The sequence below is a fragment of the Ambystoma mexicanum genome, chromosome 6p, assembly GCF_040938575.1.
Source record: "Ambystoma mexicanum isolate Mex_15411 chromosome 6p, UKY_AmexF1_1, whole genome shotgun sequence".
NCBI classification, from domain to species: Eukaryota; Metazoa; Chordata; class Amphibia; order Caudata; family Ambystomatidae; genus Ambystoma; species Ambystoma mexicanum.
Genome location: NC_090935.1, coordinates 147,145,711 through 147,165,320, shown reverse-complemented (window position 1 = coordinate 147,165,320; position 19,610 = coordinate 147,145,711). Strand labels below are relative to the sequence as shown.

The following is a 19,610-nucleotide window of genomic DNA, read 5'->3' as shown; positions in this document are numbered from 1 at the left end:
TCTACAGAAACATTACATCAGAAAAGATTCAGAGTAAATGTTTACATTTCTGGTAATATAGCCAATGTCCCTACCAGGGAATCTTGCACCCCCACGGTTACTGGTATCAATAATAATTCTGGCCAGAGAATTCTTAGTAGAAGTATCATTGTTGCCTCTAGAAGTGTCTTCTAGTGCTACCGCAGCTGGCACTACCACTGTTACTAGGGTTATCATTAGCACTGGTTCAGCTACTGACATCAGTACTGCTATTACGTGGTCTTAAAGCACAGAGCCTTTTCTGTCTGAAGGCACAGATTGACCCTACCCAGGGCGGCAACCAGAGCATGGCCTGCGGGTTGAAAAGGAAATGGAGCAAAGGAGCCTGGGCATGGGGAAGTGTCAAAGGTCAGGGAGATAATACGTACAGACTTAACTCACAACATAAGGGGAGATGAAAATGTATGGGTGAGTAATAGTGATCGTTGGGAGTGATGCATCGTTTTGAGTGTTTTGATCAAAAGAAGGGATGAGAGCCATCCTTATTGGTCTGCAGAATCTTCATGGAGGCAATTACTAAAGCAGTGATTTTTCGTTAAGGCATTTGGTGGATACCTTATGGCCTTGAGAAGTGTTCAAGAGTGCCTGGGTAATAGCCAGAATAGGTTCTGGTAAAGCCGAGCCTGCTGACTGAGGTGTCAGTGCCATGAATTGGCTGTGTACAGAATAATGAGTGCTGCACACAGTCAATTCACCTACCCTGAGCCATGCCAGACCGGTCGCCGAGGAGCCAAGATAACAAGTGCCCCGCTTGTCTGTAGTGGATAGGTAAATTAGCAACTTAAATGCAGAACGACAGAAGTACATTAGAGGTAAGGTTGTAAAATAATGCAGGGCAGAGTAGCTAGCTCAGAGGAAACATGTTAAGAACAGCTCTCTAGGAGCACCCATGTTCATTCTAAGGGCCTGCATGCAGAGGCTCTCAGGCACAGGCGTTCAGGCCTTGCTGTTGTGTCTGGGTGTTTTGCAGCGATGCTGAAGGGAACAGGAGAGGACACACACTTTTACTTACTTCCCGGGCCATGGTTTTATAGGTGGGAAAGCTGGGAGGAACTAAAGGCACACTTAAATGGGGGGGGTGTTTCGCTCTGTGACTCCCCTTGGAGGAAGGCACTGGACAGCGCTGCCTGGAAGCTTCTTAGAGCCTGCTTGGAGCTTTATGTGGATGGTAATAGTGACATGGGAAGTTGGATTCCTCTTGGCCTGAGGCTGGGTTCTTATGGGAGTTAATTTGCATGATCACGCCTTATACTCTTCTCCACCTGGGCTGCAGTTGCGTGATCCTATTAATAGAGAGCAGCGGGGGAATCTTAGGTTCAGCAGGGTTGTAGAGTCTGCTTACCAGCTTACATTTGCAGCTCGGCATTGGGTGTTGGGGCCCTTTTCCTGAACTGTGTGCCAGTAACCTGTATTACTGAATTGTTTGGTGGGTGTTTGTGGAGCGCTACCCGCCGTCTTGCAGCTGCTTCACAACCCTCGTCGACTTGTACTAAGCAACATGACATTCAAGTACAACCTAACAAAACATAAGATAAGTATTGTAGCCCGCAGGTATAAGAAAACTGTCACTAGGTCCACAAATGTAGATGAATAGATAACATTGTTTTTAAAAATACTTTATTTTTGGAATTTACACATACATACACGTTTGCACCAACTGGGTGCAGTCACAACAGTTCTAACTTATTTTCCACACTGCTCATATTCCCCCCATCCCAGACGCTTAGTTTAACAGTTATTTATTGTTGATTTTATCCCCAGAAGTTTAGTCTGCCACCTGCAGCTCTGCTCGCCATTACTTGTCTTTTTATCTTGTTTCCGCGCTGCCAGTTTGAGAATTTGAGGTCTCATCGTTTTTCAGCAGGTATGCTATGTAGAGGCCCCAAATGTCTGGGGGTCGTGCATGCAGCGGTAATGTCCTAATAAATTCAGTGTCCATATCTTGACAGTATAGAATGTCTTCTTTCCACGCTGCGATTGTGGGAACTGGACCGCGGCTCCATGTCATAGCAATCCTTCTGCGCGCTAGCACCAGGAGGAGGGCTGCTAATTTCTTAGATGCGGGCTGCAGATATTCGGTCATCCCTAGAAGGGCCACTATCGGGAGTGGGGGTACGTACTCTCCTAGCATGTCGGCTGTTGCTTGTAGGATAGTAGTCCAGAATTGATATACCCCGGGTCAGTTCCAGGCGAGATGGAAGAAATCTCCGTTAGGAGTATCACATCTTTCGCATTGTGCCAACAGTTCTGGATGGTACCTGTGTTTTTTGGCTGGGGTGTAATAGGTTTGGTGCACAAAGTTCAAATGAATTTGCTTAAGGCGGTGTTTATGGCGACTTTTTGTGTTTGACAGAGGATGTAGGCCCAGTCCTCATCGGATATTTTAGTTTGAATGGCAGTTTCCCACCTTAGCTTCACTCAGGGATCTATAGATATTTTGTCTGTTAGTAGGGACTTGTATAACAGTGACACTAGTCACCCCTCGCCTTTCGCCTGAATTACTTTATGTAGTAGGTCCCATGTTGCAAGTTGTTTGGGAACGATGGGAACATGGCCTGTAGGGTGTAGCGTAGCCTAAAGTAGAGGAACGTGTTGAGCCAAGTAGTGCCTCCTCTTTCTTTAGCCATCTGTGGGGTTATAAAAGTGCACTCATGGAAGAGGTCTCCAAAAGAATGGACTTTGAGTTTGTCTAGTCATATAAGAAATACTTTTTCGGCCGTTAGGGGGATGCCTGGGATGAATTTAATTGGCAGTAAGGGTGAGAACCTTATGTTTATATCGTAATTCTGTGCAATCTTCTTCCAGACTGCATAGGTGGATAGGACTGTGTTCAATGTGTTGTGAGGTACCGGAATGTGGCTTATGATAACAGCTCTCAGCAGGTTGGGGGATGCAAGAGCCCGCTCCACCTGTACGTGTGGGCGAATGAAGTGTATTGTGTACCAGTGGCTTAGAAATTGTGCCTGGGCCGCCCAGTAATATTTCTCTATATCAGGGAGTGCGAGGCCGCTGTTTGTTGTTGGCAGTGTCAGTGTTGTGTAGGCTACCCGTGCCGGCTTCCCCGACCACAGTAATTCCAGAATGAGGCTTTTGATTTTTTAGAAAAAGGATCTTGGTAGGAGTAATGGTATGTTAGTGAATAAATAAAGGAGCTTGGGGAGAATAACCATTTTCGTCAGTGAGGTTCTGCCCCAGAGTGTTAGTGGGAGTGACTTCCACCTGTGAACCCGTTCCCACAGGTAGCTTAGTGTTGCCCAGTAATTGTCTTTGTATATATCGTTATATTTGAGGGACATGTAGATACCTAGATATCGGACGTTTGTGTTTTCCCACTTAAAGCCATGATCATCTGCAAACTTAGTGGTACCCGGGGTCAGTGGGAATATTACTGATTTTGAATGACTGGTTTTGAGGCCTGAGATATGGCTAAACTTTATCACCTCCCGCATTATGGGATGGAGGTTAGTTTGAGGGTCCTTAACAAATAACAAGACATCGTCAGCATATAGAGAAACCACTAGTTTATGGGGTCCCAACGTTAGACTTCTGTGCAGTTGGTAGGATCTTAGCCGTGAGGCTAGGGGTTCCATCACTAGGGCAAAGATGAGCGCTGATAGGGGGCAGCCCTGTCGGGTCCCTCGTTGTAATTTAATACTAGGGGATCTTGTGTTCCCCAGGGTGATATAGGAGCGAGGGTCGGTGTAAAGCAGCAAAATCATTTTAATAAAGGAATTCTCCAATCCCATTTGTTTTAACGTTGCGAAGATGTATGGCCATTCGACAGAGTCAAATGACTTCTTCGTGTCAAGCAGTACAGCTATTGCCTGCTGCGTTGGCTTGAGGGCTTCTATGACGCTGAATAGTCTCCTGATGCCGTAGGTTGTGCTGCGCCCTGGAATAAAGCCGGCCTGATCGCCAAGCATCAGTGCTGGCATGAGAGGGAGTAGGCACGATGCTAGCATTTTGGCCAGAATCTTATTGTCCAGGTTGATCAAGGAGATTGGTCTGTAGAATGCACAGTCTTCGGGGGGTTTGCCTTCCTTGTGTATTACTATTACATTGGCTTACTGCAGTGTGGGTGGGAGAATCCCTTGGTCTAAGGACTCTTCGTAGACACGGAGTAACAGGGGGGCTAACGTGCTCAAATAGGCTTTGTAAAATTCTCATTGCCCATTGGGGCAGGGTGCTTTGGTGTTCGGGAGGTGTTTGATTGCTTCTAGAATTTTTTCTTGTGTTATGGGCATATTTAGGGGTTTGCGCAAGTCATTGTCAAACCAGTACAGTTTGGTATCGTTGAGAAAGTCTCGTAGTGACTCGGGACCTAGAGCTATACAGGTCTTGATAAACGTTCCGGAACACATTGACTATTCCTTCTTCCGCGTAGACTAGGGCTCCGTTTGAGTCTTTAATACGTTCTACTCGGGCAGGATTTTGGTCAATTATTAGTAGACGGGCTAGTAGTGCTCCCGGTTTCTAGCCCTCACCGTATTGACGGATCTGATGCCTCCGTCCTAGAAACCTTACGTCGCGCGTCGCTGTTTCCTTAAACTTTAGCAATTCTTCTTTTAAATCTGCTTGGGTCTGTGGTTCGTTTGAAGTAGTGCATTTGAGTTTGAGTTCTTTTAAGCGTTGTTCGCTGCTGGTCAATTCACGACGAATCAGTTTTAGGATACCGCTCTCTTTTGCCATGCACACTCCGCGGATGTAGCACTTCAGCGTTTCCCATATAGTGCTGGCGGAGCCAACAGATTCCTGGTTTGTTTCCAGGAATGACGTGATTTCTTGTTGTAACTCTGTTGCGAACACAGAGTCTGCTAGTGAACCTGGCTTGAATCTCCAATTGAGACCTGGTGCTGTCGCGCCAGATGGCGTGATTCGAGCGGCACCATTGAGTGATCTGAGAAGGTTCGTGGGAGAATTTGACCCGGTCCCCAGCTGAATGGACCGTGTGCTGATGCCAAAATATAGTCTATGCGGGAGCTGGTATTGTGGCTGGCTGAGTGGAAGGTGTATTCTTTTGCATCCTGGTTGGAGTGTCTCCACGTGTCGATTAAATCAAATGTGTGGCAGATCTCTTTGACCTGGAGGCTCGCCTTGGTTGGTCTGCTGGACGTGTTGTGAGACCTATTTGCACTGGGGTCCACTGGTGTGTTAAGGTCCACTCCCCATATGACCGTTACTGAGTTGACTCTATCCAGTTACGTCATGACCCAGTTGAAGTTTTTTGGACCATCTGTATTGGGAGCGTATGAGTTTACTAGGACTATTTCTTTCCCAGCCAGGATTACCTTCACCAGCAGGGCCCAACCCCTTTGTGTCTTTTTTTGATTCAATCAAGCTCAAGTTAGCTCTTTTGTCGATTAGGATTGCCACTCCGCGTGCATAGGATGACTATGATGAAAAGTACCTATGGCACCCCCAGGATCTGGCCCAGTGTTGTTCCGCGGACGGTAAGAGATGGGTCTCCTGTAGCATGGCCACGTTGATTCTGTGCCTTCTGAGGTATTGAAGAATTCTCCTGGTTTTTGCTGGTTTGTTGCCTCCACGGATACTCCAGGTGGCTATTTTAAACCGTGCTACCGGAGGATGGGTGGATGGTTTATTGAGGATGTGTCGTGGTCTATGGGTTTCTGGTGGAGCCTGGACATGTATGAGGATCTGTTGATTTTTTGTGTCTTCTGGATGGGGTTCTCCAGCATGGACGTGATGTTGTGTAGGTGAGCAGTTGATGGCGTCTTTGTGTTATTATTATCCCACCCTTGCATGGGCAACCCCCAACTGACCCACAATGATCCTTCCCTTATAAACAAAACAGTAAACATTGCTGCGCTCGGGGCGCTAGTAGCCTTCCAAGAGGAGAATGAAATTGTAGATTATAAATTCGGTGGTGAATGTTTCCAAGTGGTGACGGTGACTTGATGCACTTGCCGATCGTTACTTACGGAGTGGTTCATGGGGGGGTCACGCCTCACACGGTCTCTTCGTTGTGGTCTTGCGTTGTTAGAGACGGGTCTGCAGCCGGCACGGTCTAGATAGTCACTGGCTTCTTCAGGCGTATTGAAGAAATGTGTTTTACCCTCGTGTTGGATGCGAAGTTTCGCGGGGAAGAGCATTGAGTACAGTATTTGATTGTCCTGTAGACGTCGTTTAATGGTTGTGTGTGATCTGCTTGGGAGAAGTCGGGAAAGAACTGAATATGATCTCCCTCATATTGTAGTTCTCCTTTTTCTCTAACCGCCTTGAGTATCGCATCGCTGTCTTTATAATTCAGCAGTTTTGCTATAATCAGGCGTGGGTTTGCTCCTGGGATTGGTCTCGCGCTGGGAACTCTGTGCACTCTTTCGATGGCAAATAGCTGGGAGAGGGTCTCAGCACCCAATAGTTCCATGCAGATCCTTTCCACGTGTTCTTCCATTTTAATACGAAGCTGTTGCTCTCTGACCCCTATAATTCTGATGTTATTTCTACGAGAGCGCCCTTCTAAGTCTTCATTTTTGGCGCACACCGCTTTCATTTGAGACTCCAACCAGGGTACTCTGGAGGTCAGGGACGTTGCTCTGTCGTCGAGGTCTGACACACGTTGCTCAACTGCATCTAATCTGTCTGCATGTTTGTCCAGGTGGTGCTGGAGCTGATCGACCTTCGAGGATAGTGTGTCGAGTTTGCTACCTAAACTTCCTATTCCAGCTTTCAGGTCAAGTAGGATTTCTCTGACATCAAAGTTCTGCAATTCTTCTTCCATTTGAGAGGCTTCTTGTGTGGGTGACTGCTGTCTGCTGTTAGGGTTAGTCACTTTGGTAGAGGAGCTGGCTTCGAAGTTCCGTTTCCTTTGGGACTTGTCGGTTTGGACCCATATTCAACCCTGATGTAGTTGTTGTTTGTACACTTATATCGAGCAGCTGTGACACCGAGGGTAGTAGCTTGGTGTGAGTCTCAGCATATATTGGGTTGCTGCAGAATAGTGGGCAGGATGTGCCGGCTAATTGCTGGGTTTAGTGCGGTCCGGTTCGCCTATACCAGGGATGGACCTTGGAATTGTGCATTTCTCTCGCTGTAGGACAGCGCAAAGTTGAGGCCCCCAAGGCAGTCGTCCCAGACCTGTGTGTTTTCAAGCTGTCGCCTTCCAGGTGATTGGGGTGCGCTGTTCGATAGCATCAGTGAGTATTATATATATATATATATTTTTTTTTTTTTTTTTTTTGGGTGGCCAAGGTTTTACAATGTCTTGGGGCGTGACGCCCAGGCTGCGGTAGAGTCCGCTTTCAGTTCGTGTAAGGCTTGGTGTTTCTGAGGGTGTGATCCTCCGTACTTGCGTAGGTTGTTTGCTTGTGATCTAGGTGCAGGCTGAACCAGGGGACGCTCCACCGCCTTATGGTCTGTTTGGTGTCGGCGGCAGCGGTTTCCGGGCCAGCAGGGGCCCCGCTCCTGTTATCTTCACCCTGGGGGGGGATCCGCACTGATCTCGGACTGGAGCGTCCGCGCAGTTTTAGGCAGGTAGTGTGAGCATGCACGCGGGCCAGGGCCCATGCAACACCAGCTGTTCAGGCGGTCCACATGCTCAACCAGAGAGCAAGTTATACTGGAGCGAGAGGAGGGAGGTGCTCCGGCGCCGCCGAATGGTGCGGATGACTTCGGTGGCAGGGGTTCTATGATGTCCCTACCCCGCGGGCAGCTCCCACAGTCGCCAGTGGTTGCAGGTGTCTTGCGGGCATGTAGATCTCACTGCGGCAGATGTCACCCTGCTGGTAGTACGCTCGGAGCGCTCCTACCTTAACTCCGTTCTGGGGCCCTCCTGGGCACAGCGACTCCATCTCCGCTGTCCGCGCTGGGCTGTCGGGCGGGGCCCACTGCAGGCTGCCGGATCACTCACGTCTCAGCAGGCGCTTGGGACGTGCCTGTCTCCCGGCCCACGCCTCGTTGCTCACTGTGTCCGCCCTCGATCTCCTCCAGCGTACAATTCAGTCTTCGCCGGCCACTCCTCTGGTGAGCGCCGCCGACAGCACAGCCCTCCGCGGTGGAATCTCTCAAGCTCCGCGGGTGGATAGGCCCCAGACCGCTGCCTCGCCAGTGCTTAGATATTCGGTTTTTGGCAGCGATCACAGGCTCTGTGTGGGCGGCAGTGTCTCCCAAGGATTTCAGGTGGCAACGGCAGTCACAGAGTACGCCACAGAGAGATGATGTTGCAGGATTAATTGGAAGCCGTGTGGAGCTCTTTAGGGAGCCGCCATCTTGGTCGGCCTTCTAGTGCCCTCTGATGAGTAGATAACATGAAAAATGAGCATAACAAATGGACTTCAGTAACATAAATGAAATTTGGAGGGGCTAATTACAACAAAACACAAGTGGAAGCCCAGCAGGAGTGTGTATGTCAGTGGAGGGAGGAGAGAAATCCTCATTAATGAATAAGAAAGGTGTACATTAAAAACTAGATTTAATGTTAATATTTTAATTTTAGATGCATTTTTGAAATGCAACATCAATAGGAGTTCCCTGGTTCGGAGAAAATGCTGGTAATTCTCACACTGCCATTTTTTTCCGGACAGTGGAAGCACAAGTTTGCCGGTGGGGGAAGTGAACTATCGGCAGGCCTGGTTCAGGCTACTACTGGCAAATAAATGCCAGAATCACCGGCACTGGTACTAACGGTGCCAGTCATTCTGGGAATCCATTTCCATGGAGGCCTATGGGACATAATGTTGATGGTCCTTAGGTTACTGAGCTGCATCTTTCATGTGAAGCACCGCCTTAATGTATAGCAGACAGGGAACCACACAAGGGTGCTTTTGTGCAATGCTCTCTCTCACAACAACTGACAAAGAACTGATGGGCGGGTATTTTCTATCACAGTGACTGGCACCCAGGGTGTCATATATGGGCTTCCAAAGATTGTAGCTGGGGCCCTTGTGCCAAACCGTGCACATCTTTTTTACCAGATCTACCTCAGTAGAATTACCACCCGCAATAAAGTCACCAACATCCTGATGCAGTGCTCTGGACTCCAGAAATGGGGACTAACGCTGCCTTCCCCACCTCTTGTAATCTAGCAGTTTGGCGGTAATGGTAATTGAGTTTGGCAGTCACTTACAGTTCGAATCATGTCAATTGCAAAAAGAAAACTACATGTTTTAGAGGGCTGCTCCAGGTCATGGACGGTGCAAAGGAACCGGCTTCAATCGAGAAAATAAATTGCGGGAAATCAGGAAATCCAGTCGCTTAGTGTGTACTATGAAAAATGGAATGTTCTGTCGCTTCATCAAACAGTAGGATTAATATTGATTACTCATAAAAGCACTTTCTCTGGCATGCTAAACCCCAGATTGATGTTAAAATAACCCTGTCCACAGCTAATAAAACATTTATAGACCAGATTCTGCACAGCAGGTGTAGAGACATTCCTAAATTATATCCTGCTGAAGGCAGCGTCAGTGGGGGGTCCTCCCTGCAATTTTAGGGCACTGTTATTTTTCCTCCTCTCTCCTTTTTTTGAACTGGTCATTATTCACACTGTTCCTTTCGCTGTTACACATTCCACGATCGGAACCCCCTTGGATTGGTTTTTCTTGCGAGAAGTATATCATTAGACCTAGTCTATTGTTCTCGCCTTTACTCGGTGGCCGGGGTAATGCGTGTATATTATCCCACAGCTGTATGGTGCTGTTAGGCACAGATCCCATTTGTGTGTTCCCAGCTGTTTAGGCTTGGTCAAACCGAACAAGGCAAACATAGAACTTGATTTTTAGGGAATTCATGGGTAGTTTACATGAAAGATGGTTCCCAGGTGTTTGTAAGCACACTGGGCCTGATCGTGAGTTGGGCGGTATTCTGTCTGGGATACCACCCAACTTTATTTGCCTAAGTGCCCACCTGTCCGGCGGTATAACTGCCGGATCACGGATTGGGTGCTAACTGGTATTCCCATTCCCCAATGGGGAATTTGCAGCACAATTTCCGCGTGATGATAGTGCTGGCGGTAATTGTGCCAAAAATGGGAATGTTTCTGACTGTGAGCTGCAGGTAAACATGGCAAACTTAAGATTGGGCTGACCCTTCAATGTGGTGGTAACAACGTTACTGCCGCATTTAAGGGCTACCGCCCAACCCGTGATCAGGCCCACAATCTGCTAAACGGTCATAATAGTTTCTGCCCACTCTGAAACAATTAAATTGAATAAAGTAATCGAACCCTTGGAGGGGGGCATTACTGATCTGGTAATGCCCCGGGATGTCACAAGGGGTTTAACGTAAGCTGCAGGGCATTACCAGTACAGTAATGCCCCCCCTCCAAGGGTTCTAGTGCTATTAGGTAACGGGGTACTAATAGTAATTTTCTCTAGTTGCGAAATGGCCTGAAAGCTGTTTCTCAACTCGAGAAAAAAAAGTATTAAAAAAGGACCCACATGTTTGGGGAGAAAAGACTACACGTAGTCAGTCCCCTCTCCCTTCCATGGCGGCCATTAAAAATGCTTATAAAAAAGAAAACACAGAAAATGGCCACCAGGGATTGGGATAAGGGACTACATGTGGTCCCTTCTCCCTTTCCATGGCGGCTAATCATGTCGGGGAGTTGCGCTAGGGACAGTCCTGCTCCCGGCACCAGTGAGGGACTGAACAGCGCAGGTACGTGGAGTTGGGGTAGGGAGGTAAGCGGTTATTACCTGGGGGGCAGCAACCGTTATTATCTGGGGTGGTAAACACTGTGTGTGATCAGGATTCAAAACAGTATTGTCAATGCAAGTGAATGGTTAAGGTAGCAGCTGGTCACATAGACTCAGTCAAAGTCATTAATAGAGCTATCCATTTCTCAACCAAACAGATCATGAACCATCCCAGCTCCAGTTTCAGTGTCTGACATGTGCCACATAACAAATCATCGCCATCTTCCGAGCTGGTGTGTTGGCTACGGGTAGATGTCATTCTATAGTCTTCAGCAGTGAAGTGTCTGTTCATTCGTATAGATTTCATTTGCTCAAAAGGCAGCACTGCAATGCTTTCCCGGATGTTAGAGACAACAGCCCTGGCTGTACTAACATTTCTCTCAGACTTCACTCTTGCAGGGGGGCAGCTTAGTTATTATACAGCAGCTCGTCCATGTACTGCTGGCCAGATAAGCCGCTTGCAGTACCAATACAGTAAAAAGATATCATCATTTCACATGGGCAAAGCGTCCTGTAGGCATCAAGCAACTGTGAGAATTATGGTACACTATCCGTTCCTGATGCCCCAACTGTATTCAAGATGCCGGAGAGCCTGAGGAGGTTGTCCTACATATTCTCCTCACCGTAGGCTGCACCATCACTGCTCTCAAAGCTTTCAACAGGATTCAGTGATGTATTGCACAATGATGCCACCAGCATTACCGGGTCTGTCTGGGCCGGAATAGCCTAGTAATTGCCCATTCACGGGTGCCAGACCCGGATGCGAGTTTGTAGGTAGCCTTGCCGGTAAAACCGGCACAGCTACCTCCAACCTCGTAATGAGGCCCATTGGATATCAGCTGTTTTGGATTTAGAAAAACCTCATCTAGAGCTCTCTTATGATTGTCAGAGTAATCTGTGATGGAATTGTGCCGCTGAAGTAGTCTATCCGACATGTGCAAAGTAGAGTGCCAACGGATGCCCATCCAAGCTCTTCAGGTTGTGCAGTGGCAACTTGTGCCACACTTGAAATTGGCACAGTTGATGTGTGTGCATTGCTTATTCGTAAGCACCAGGCAAATTTGATCCATTGCCTGCTTCATCGAAGTCTGAATGCAAACAATGAGTGTTTTGCTACTTGTGCTGTCACTTCCTCCCAGATATCAACTCGACAATGGCCCCTGCATTGAAACCCTTGCATTCAAAAAGGTTGCATGGTGCTGAGCTGAACATGGCGGCTGGCAGCTGGGATTACTCTGGGACCCCTCTCAAAGACCACCCAGTGTGCTGTGAAGGCCATGTGGTCAACGATTCGGGATCTAGTCCACCGTCCATGGTGAAGTGTACTTTTTCCCCATAAACTGCTGTAGTCCACTCTACACTGCAGCCGTAAACCCATCGTACAATTCCTGAACAGTTTTAGAACAAAGTTGGCCAGGAACTTCTCAGCAGTGATCCACTACTCGCCGTAAGGCACCGGAATTGCAGTGTTTTCAACAAATGAGTATAGCAACATACCTACTGCCCACATGATAGCCAGATTCTCAATTGTTCGAGGCGCCCATCTTGGGACTTGTGATAACTCTGGCCTCGATCAAAGGCATACAACTGCATTGCTGTAATGGGAGATCATTGCTATTCGCCAATGGGTCACAGAGGGTAGAGTTTTGTGCCTTACTCCCAGAGGATAGCATTGATGCAGCTGAAATATTTTCAGGGGTAATAGTTTGAACTGGAGAAGGCATTATGTTTTGTCTAATCTAATGGAATGGGGAGGTATGCAACTCGGATCTTTTGACATCTTCCCCTGTCTGGGCAGACTGCTACTCCATATAGGGGCACATAGATGTGGTACCCAAGTTGGTCCCTGGCTTCCATCAGCACAACATGTTCCGTCATAGTGTGCATATAGCCAAATCTGGTTGCTTTGCAGTACAGCCACACTTTTGACTTTTGTAGGGACCTAACAACGCACAGCAACAGTAATTCTGATGGGCTACTGGCAAACCCCCTTACCGTCTCTGCCACCCGATATCCGGCATATTACAGAGGACAGAGTGACGGTAAGTTCCCATTCCCTTGGAGTGCCATAGGACTCCATGTGATTAGAATCCTGGAATCACCAGCACCGGTAGTACCAGTGCTTCAGGCATTTTTCTGCCAGTGCCCCTACAGTGCTGGTGACGGAATTACCAGCAATTGGTCCGCTATTCTTTCTGGACCTGTAAAGTTCTAATGAGCCCCACAGACTGGATTCATGTGTGTGTGTGTGTGTGTGTGTGGGTGCTGCTGTTTTCCAGTAAAATCAGGCAAGCAAAACTCTTCAAAAAGCTGCCCTTTAGGTTTTCCTGGCACCTCCGGCAACTCCTCCCAGATGTCACACAATGGCACCTGGCACCTAATGGCACCTAACTCCTCGACTCGTTTCAAGAGGCAGACACTAACACTAGTGTGTCGCCCACCATTTTCTCCTTCTCGGGTGCCCCTTTTGAAGTTGTTTATTTTCCGCTAGCCTCTTACCCAAATCTCAAACTTTCATTGGTAATACAGGGTCTCTGTTTTACTGTCCTGTGTACCCTGAATATCTTTGAGCGATTTCGACCCTCTTATCTGCAACTCACCGCAACGGCTTGAAACAAATTTGTGAATCTGCCACTACCAGCCCCCCAGAAACCTCCATTAGGCTCGGTGATTCCACTGCACCACTCCACCAGAGTTGGTAGCTCAGCTTTCTCTATCCTAGCTCCCACCGCCTGGGACACTGTTCAGTACACATCCCGTCTACCTCAAAAAAGCCCCCAAAACCTGGCTTTTTACTGCTTTAACCGGAAGTATATGGACTGTCTGCCACGGCAGATCTAGCTGCATTCATGGTGTCTCCGACCTCTTTGCTACAAACACCTGATGGTGCTGACTGTGTTCGCGGCGGCCCGGGCCACATTCACTCTTATATACCTAGCATGACCCTGCCGTCCCTCAAGAGCCAGTAGCAGACTCACATCACCCTCATAGGCAATGTCACAGGATTGATGAACGACTGTGCCAGGTAAACCAACAGAAAACGGGCAAATCACAATAGTAGTAGAAGCACAGTGGAGTGATTGAACCAACGCCACCTAGACCGCAAACAAACACCCATCCTACACAAAAGAATCTGGTCTCCTGTGTCGATTAGTTGGAACAAAGACTGTTTCCATCACGGCTTCAAGAAACAGAAGAAGCCACCTACCTGAGCGGGCGCCCTAACAATTGAAGTGCCTCCAATTGGCGGCAATGGTAGGTATAATACACAACTCCACTGGCCGCAGGCACGGCTAACCACACACATAAGTATACAGAGAGCACTACGACAACAATCCGGTCATGCCGTTCACATAAATTCTCTGCTTACCTACACTCGACTACGCCTCACCACCTCATGACAGCAGACTCGTAATATTTTTTACCAGTGTCTAACTTCTGGGTGCCAGCGGGAGATTCCAAGTCCGGCGGCCCGGAAAGTCAGGCTCCGGTAAAATGTAAGTCCCCATTCTAATAGAGTGGGGACTCTGTGCCGGCACTTTCATGAACGGTCTGCCTACTGTGGCCGCTGCGCCCAGGAGGGTCAGACCTGTCGGGCACAACGGCCATGGCCATGGCAGGCAGATATGTAGTTTGCTGGTCCGGAAACAAGGGTGCCGGTGAGTTTACTGGCACCCTTGTTTCCAGACCGGCAAACTTGTAATGAGGCCAAGGTCCTCATTATTAGTTGGCTGGTCCGGAATTAATGTGCCAGTAATTCCATGTACCAGCATGTTTCTATACCGGCAAACTACAAGTTTGCCAGTGGGGTGGCTTGATTTACCTCCAGCCAAGAGCTGGAGGTAAGTCAGGCACTGCACCAGCAAAAAAACAGCCGTCATAACCAGCATCCATATTACCGGTGCCGCTAATCCCGGCAATCCCCACATGGAGCCCATGGAATGGGGATTTACCGACCCTTGCCGGAACCTGTAATCTGCCGGTAATACCGGCACATCAGGCATCAGTAACGGTATTACCGTTTGCCAGTATGCTGTCGGTAATACCGCCCGGATATCTGCAAACATATAATGAGGGCCATTATGAAATATCACTGGAAAAGCCACTGTGATTTGTCGGTTGTGTCTTGGGCTGGAGGTGCATATACATGAGGTTTTCAATGTTTTCAGGGTGCAAGATACGGAAGGAAGCTTGCAAGGAAGCTTGACATGTTTAACATTATTTTCCATTTCAATTTCATATGTTCCTAATAATAAATAAAGATTGTTAAGTGTTGATTTGGAGCACAGCTCTTGCCCGCCTGTAAACAGCGAAGCATATCTGGATATAGGGAATGGAACGCCTATTAAGACCTTTAATATATATTCTTCGTTTGTTTTTTATCTCCTCCAGAATGGTGCCATGCAAGCTGCCATCTTGTGAGATCCGAAGACAGATGCAGCAGCTGACCTTTGACTCCTGGAGCTTGACGAGCGTGGTCTCGAAGCTACAAATTAATGCACAAGTGGCCTTGTGCCTGGCCCGGGATATTCCTGAAACCTGCGCTAATTGGGCCACATTCATTATTTTATTTTTGGGGGGGGGGGGTCGTCTGTTAGTTCAACAGGAGCTCATTGAAGCCTAACTGAATGTGTCCCCTGTTTCAACTGCGACTGGATTTCTGTGGAAACATTCTGAAAGTTGAGCCGTCTTGGCAAAGGCACAGCAGAAGCGCCGGCAGGAGAAGCTCTGGTAATGCAGCCGAAGAGTGGAACATTCCGTTTTGCAATCTTTGAGTGTTATAAGCTCACTTTGAAAACATTGCTGGCGTGAAATGTGTTTCCCATCTGGCCGTCGTCCAATGGAAATGTGGTTGAGTCTTTCTTCCAAACGGAAGGTCGCTTTCAAGAAACATCTCCGACGACCGCCTCTTGCAAAGGAGCTTTTCTGTGGGAACAGCCACGCTTCTGTTTAAGAGTGGACAGACATTTTCTTTTCTAGACTCTGCAAGGCTATGGGTGACTCGGTGTGATCGGTGTGCCCACCCCCCCGCCCCCGTTGGAGGGAGATCGGGAGCTGCTCTTGCTCCAGCCTCTCTGCATCAGGTGTGCAATGGGTGCGGGTCTGTCGACCGGAGCAGTAGTGGCCATTGTCTTCAACTGCGCTTTAGCTTTCCTGATCCTGCTCCTGGTCATTATCCTCTGCAAGGCCTGCAAGACCCCGTCCTGCCCGCCATCCAGCCCCTCCTCTGACACTAACCAGACAAAGAACGAGGGCAAGTACCTCCTCCAGCCTTGAGCCGTAGCAGAAGAATTATAATGGAAGATGAATTGCACTGTCCATGTGTACCTAAAACATTTGGTAAAGTACTATAGTCTTGAATAGCAAAAGTCATTGTTAGAAATTGGCTGAATGAAAGGGCAAGTAGGGATCCGGTATTTCCAAGACTAAGTGCCCTAGAACTGAACAGCATGATCAGAGTCTGCGACATTGACTGTCCTTTTACCCCATGAGTTTCGTGGACATCACCCAGTCTTGGACCTTTGGTTGTGATAAAGGGGGGCGGGACGGGGTGGCCTCAAGGAGAAGATGCTCCAGCAGGTTCCTCATGCCCCCTGAATCAGTTAAAAGAAGAGAAGCAGATCTTAACTAGCTCGTTATTTGTTGCATACACTGCTTATTTTAGCAGGTCGGAGGAGGGACGAGACTTTACCCCGATCCGCTTCCCAAATGCTTGCATCTGCATGTCTGCACGTGACTTTGAGTCTCCAACCCAATATCACATTGCACTGACTTTACACCAAGGAGTGACTCTCTGAAATCCAGACCGGCAGTTTATTAATCCACCACCATTTGATGGCTGCTGCAATGGATCACCTTGAAAGATGACATTTTCAGTGAATCTTAGATGATATCCCACTCGCTAACCATTTCTTCTATTCTCTAAAATAATTGCGAATTCCACATTCTATCATTGACACTGTAGAAGATATGGCAACGTTTCATAAAGTTTGTGAGGTTGAAGATACACTGCGGTACATATAAAATAAGTACACATCAGAAGGCTTTGCAGAAGTAGCAAACACGAACCGCATGACAAAAAATAGGGGTGGAGCAAACATCTCCTTAGCAATCACACCATATAACTTGATTTACTCTTTCATCCTCTCGGTCGGCCGCTTACATCCTCGTGGTTGCTCCCTCTGCGGTAGGTCCCTCAATCATGCCCCATCATTGCTGCCAGTGGAGGAGCGGGACCTGTAAGTACTTTCTAAGGTTTTCTGAAGCATTCTTGAGCTCAGGGGTAGGTCTTCAGCGAACAGTCTATGAGGCTGATAGGTGGAAGGACTCGTCACTTCTGATGGACGGACTGTCAGTTATACGCTTAAACAGACTTATCCCTCCTGGAAAGCAGGCCCAGCCAGGGTGACATGGTGTGTACATCCCCCTTCATATTCACCCATGCCTGGGATTTCCACCTGCCTGAAGCAGGGGGCATGAGCAAGGAAGCCATTTTACAGCTTAGCCTTTGCACCAGCTGGTGGAATGGCCAACCAATGAGAGATCATTCTTATTAGGTTAGTTCGATGTGTAGTATATTAACATTTTTCGCAATAAACTCTTCTTGCAAATAACTTGTTTTATTGGACTTGGACATCTAACTGATGTGTCTAAGCATTCCTGCTCATGTCTTTCCACAACCAGGAACAATAAAAGGTACTGGAGTCGATTTGTCTCTTGACGATGATTGTGAACTTGGCCTTATCGCCAGCCTATGGGGCTTGGCAGCATCTGCCTTGAACATTCCAAATGTGAAACTGATTAACGGCCTATCCCCAACTTCAAGTACTAGTTAGACTGTATGATGCAGAACTGAAGAGTCAAAGTACAACATCTTACTATGTCTGGCATTTGCTACAAAGTATTACGCAGGATGACTACACCCTGGTATAAATCATGGTTATTCCAGCGCGGGGGGTCACCTTTCTTGCCGCTCTGAATCAGCAGTGCATTGAAGAACAACAATTGATCAGTTCCCGGCATTCGTTTTGGCGATGATCCCTGTTGGAGCCATGAGAGAGGCGAGCAATCACTGTGCAAAGTAAGTTGATCCTTTAAATTGTAGCAGATGGATAGCTCGGTGGCAACGTGAACGCCTTGGAAGCAAGATGACACGGAGTAACACAGGTTCAATCCCTGGGTCCGCGCTTAGGGGTGTTTAAGCGCGTTATAAATACGCAACTAAGACAAAAACAATTACGCAACTAAAAAACAAACAATTCCTGTAACAGCGACTCGATGGCCGCGGCCTGTGTGAGCACTTTAAAAATGCAAAATAAAATGAAGACACACCTGCTAAGATTTTTCAGGAGCCAGAGACTTAGCAGCTTAAGACCATAGGACCTTAATGATGATCCAAGGCAGATCGGTGAAACGGGAACAGGATCCGCAGACCTGATCTAGTATTTTACTTTTCTTTAGAAAGACAAAAGACCCTGCAAGCTTCATGCGATAAGGTATAATCAAGGCTTTGAAGGCAATAAGAGAGCAAGAGAAGGCGAGAGAAAGTCTGTCTTTTTGTTGCGACAGGGAGTGTCTATGGTGGGGAGGCTTGAATAGTTTCATGCAAATCAGAATACGAAACAATGGAACTGGAACTTATTCAGCTGGATAATACTGAAAGGCAGAGCCCCGTTATCTAAGACACGACAGGGCAGAGTATGCCTACATTTAGGCAGTTCTGAAAGCCACTGCCATAAGTTCGGGGCATAAGCAAAAAACAAATGGTTGTGGCAGGACACTTAAAATTCTCTATAAAATAAGAAGCGTCAAATGCGCTCATAACATTTGGGGTATGAGGCAGTAGGACATCATTATCAGGTGATATGGTGAAGAGGAAGTTTCCCATTCTTCCCAGGGAACATGGCGGCCATCTTAGGTGCCCCTGAGATTTAGACTGTAGTATCCCTTTAAGAGAGGTTTCCCAAAACAGGATTGTTGTACAGATCGTTGGAGGAAGGTTTAGGGTCAGACTATTTTAAAAGGAAAAAAGTAACTAATGCAGGTTGTAGAATATTTTGCGCACAGAGAGGTAATGACCCGGTGGGGCGGTCACAGTGAGCGGGTAGCATGTTGGTATAACAACTAACTCATAATAGACAATTTAAAACAGTTATAGAATTGTGAGACAATGCTATGGATGCAGTCTAGAGTTGTACACTGGTACCAAGGTGAGGGAAATTCTCAAGCACAAAGAGGACAAGTGGTACTAGATTTACTGACTTAAGACTCAAGTGATTGATGAAACTTTGTTTATATGAAATAATCTGATAAAACCCAGTTGGGCAGGATGCACATTGTTGGCATGTAAGCGACCCACATGATGAACTGAACTGTGTGACTGACTATAAGAAAACACTGGCGAAAGTGTTAACAGATTGTAAATATTGCAGGTAAAAATGCATAAAGATCCTAGAAAAAGGGGGTTCAAAAGGGCAAAAAATTGTCCCAAAATGCCTCGCTGTGGAATGCTTTTTTCAGGTATTGGGGGCAGGGGGCTGGTTAGGAGTTCTACCGGAACAACCCAGGGAGACGGACGGGCTAGGATAATGCTAAAGTGTGGATGTAGAGTGAAGCCAGGGAGCACCAACATATCTTGCCCTCCAAGTTGGTTCTGAAACAGCATCAATATGCACAGGCTTCCTCTAAGGTCACCAAATGAGTTGGGACAGCCAATAAAAAAGAGCTCATTTGATGCCGTGGGAAAACATTCTACTCAAACACCAATTTCCTCGAGAACTGCAAGACTCACTGCTAAATACGTCACTACCTCTCCTATTAATAATGAGTTGTAATTGGGATTGCTTAACTAGTCTTTCCATTGCTTAAAGACAAGACACAGATGCAACATGAAATGCTGAACTTGTTTTCGTGTGC

The 19,610-nt window shown here is 47.5% G+C and overlaps 1 long non-coding RNA gene across 1 annotated transcript in view; it reads left to right on the top strand.

Moving 5' to 3' along the window:
- LOC138511284 (uncharacterized) overlaps positions 1-15,429 on the top strand; it is a 122,747-nt gene extending 107,318 nt beyond the window's left edge. Inside the window, exon 2 of the long non-coding RNA XR_011280599.1 lies at positions 15,087-15,429. This is a non-coding gene — a long non-coding RNA (uncharacterized lncRNA). The remainder of the gene's footprint in view (positions 1-15,086) is intronic.
- Positions 15,430-19,610: the final 4,181 nt, after the last annotated feature.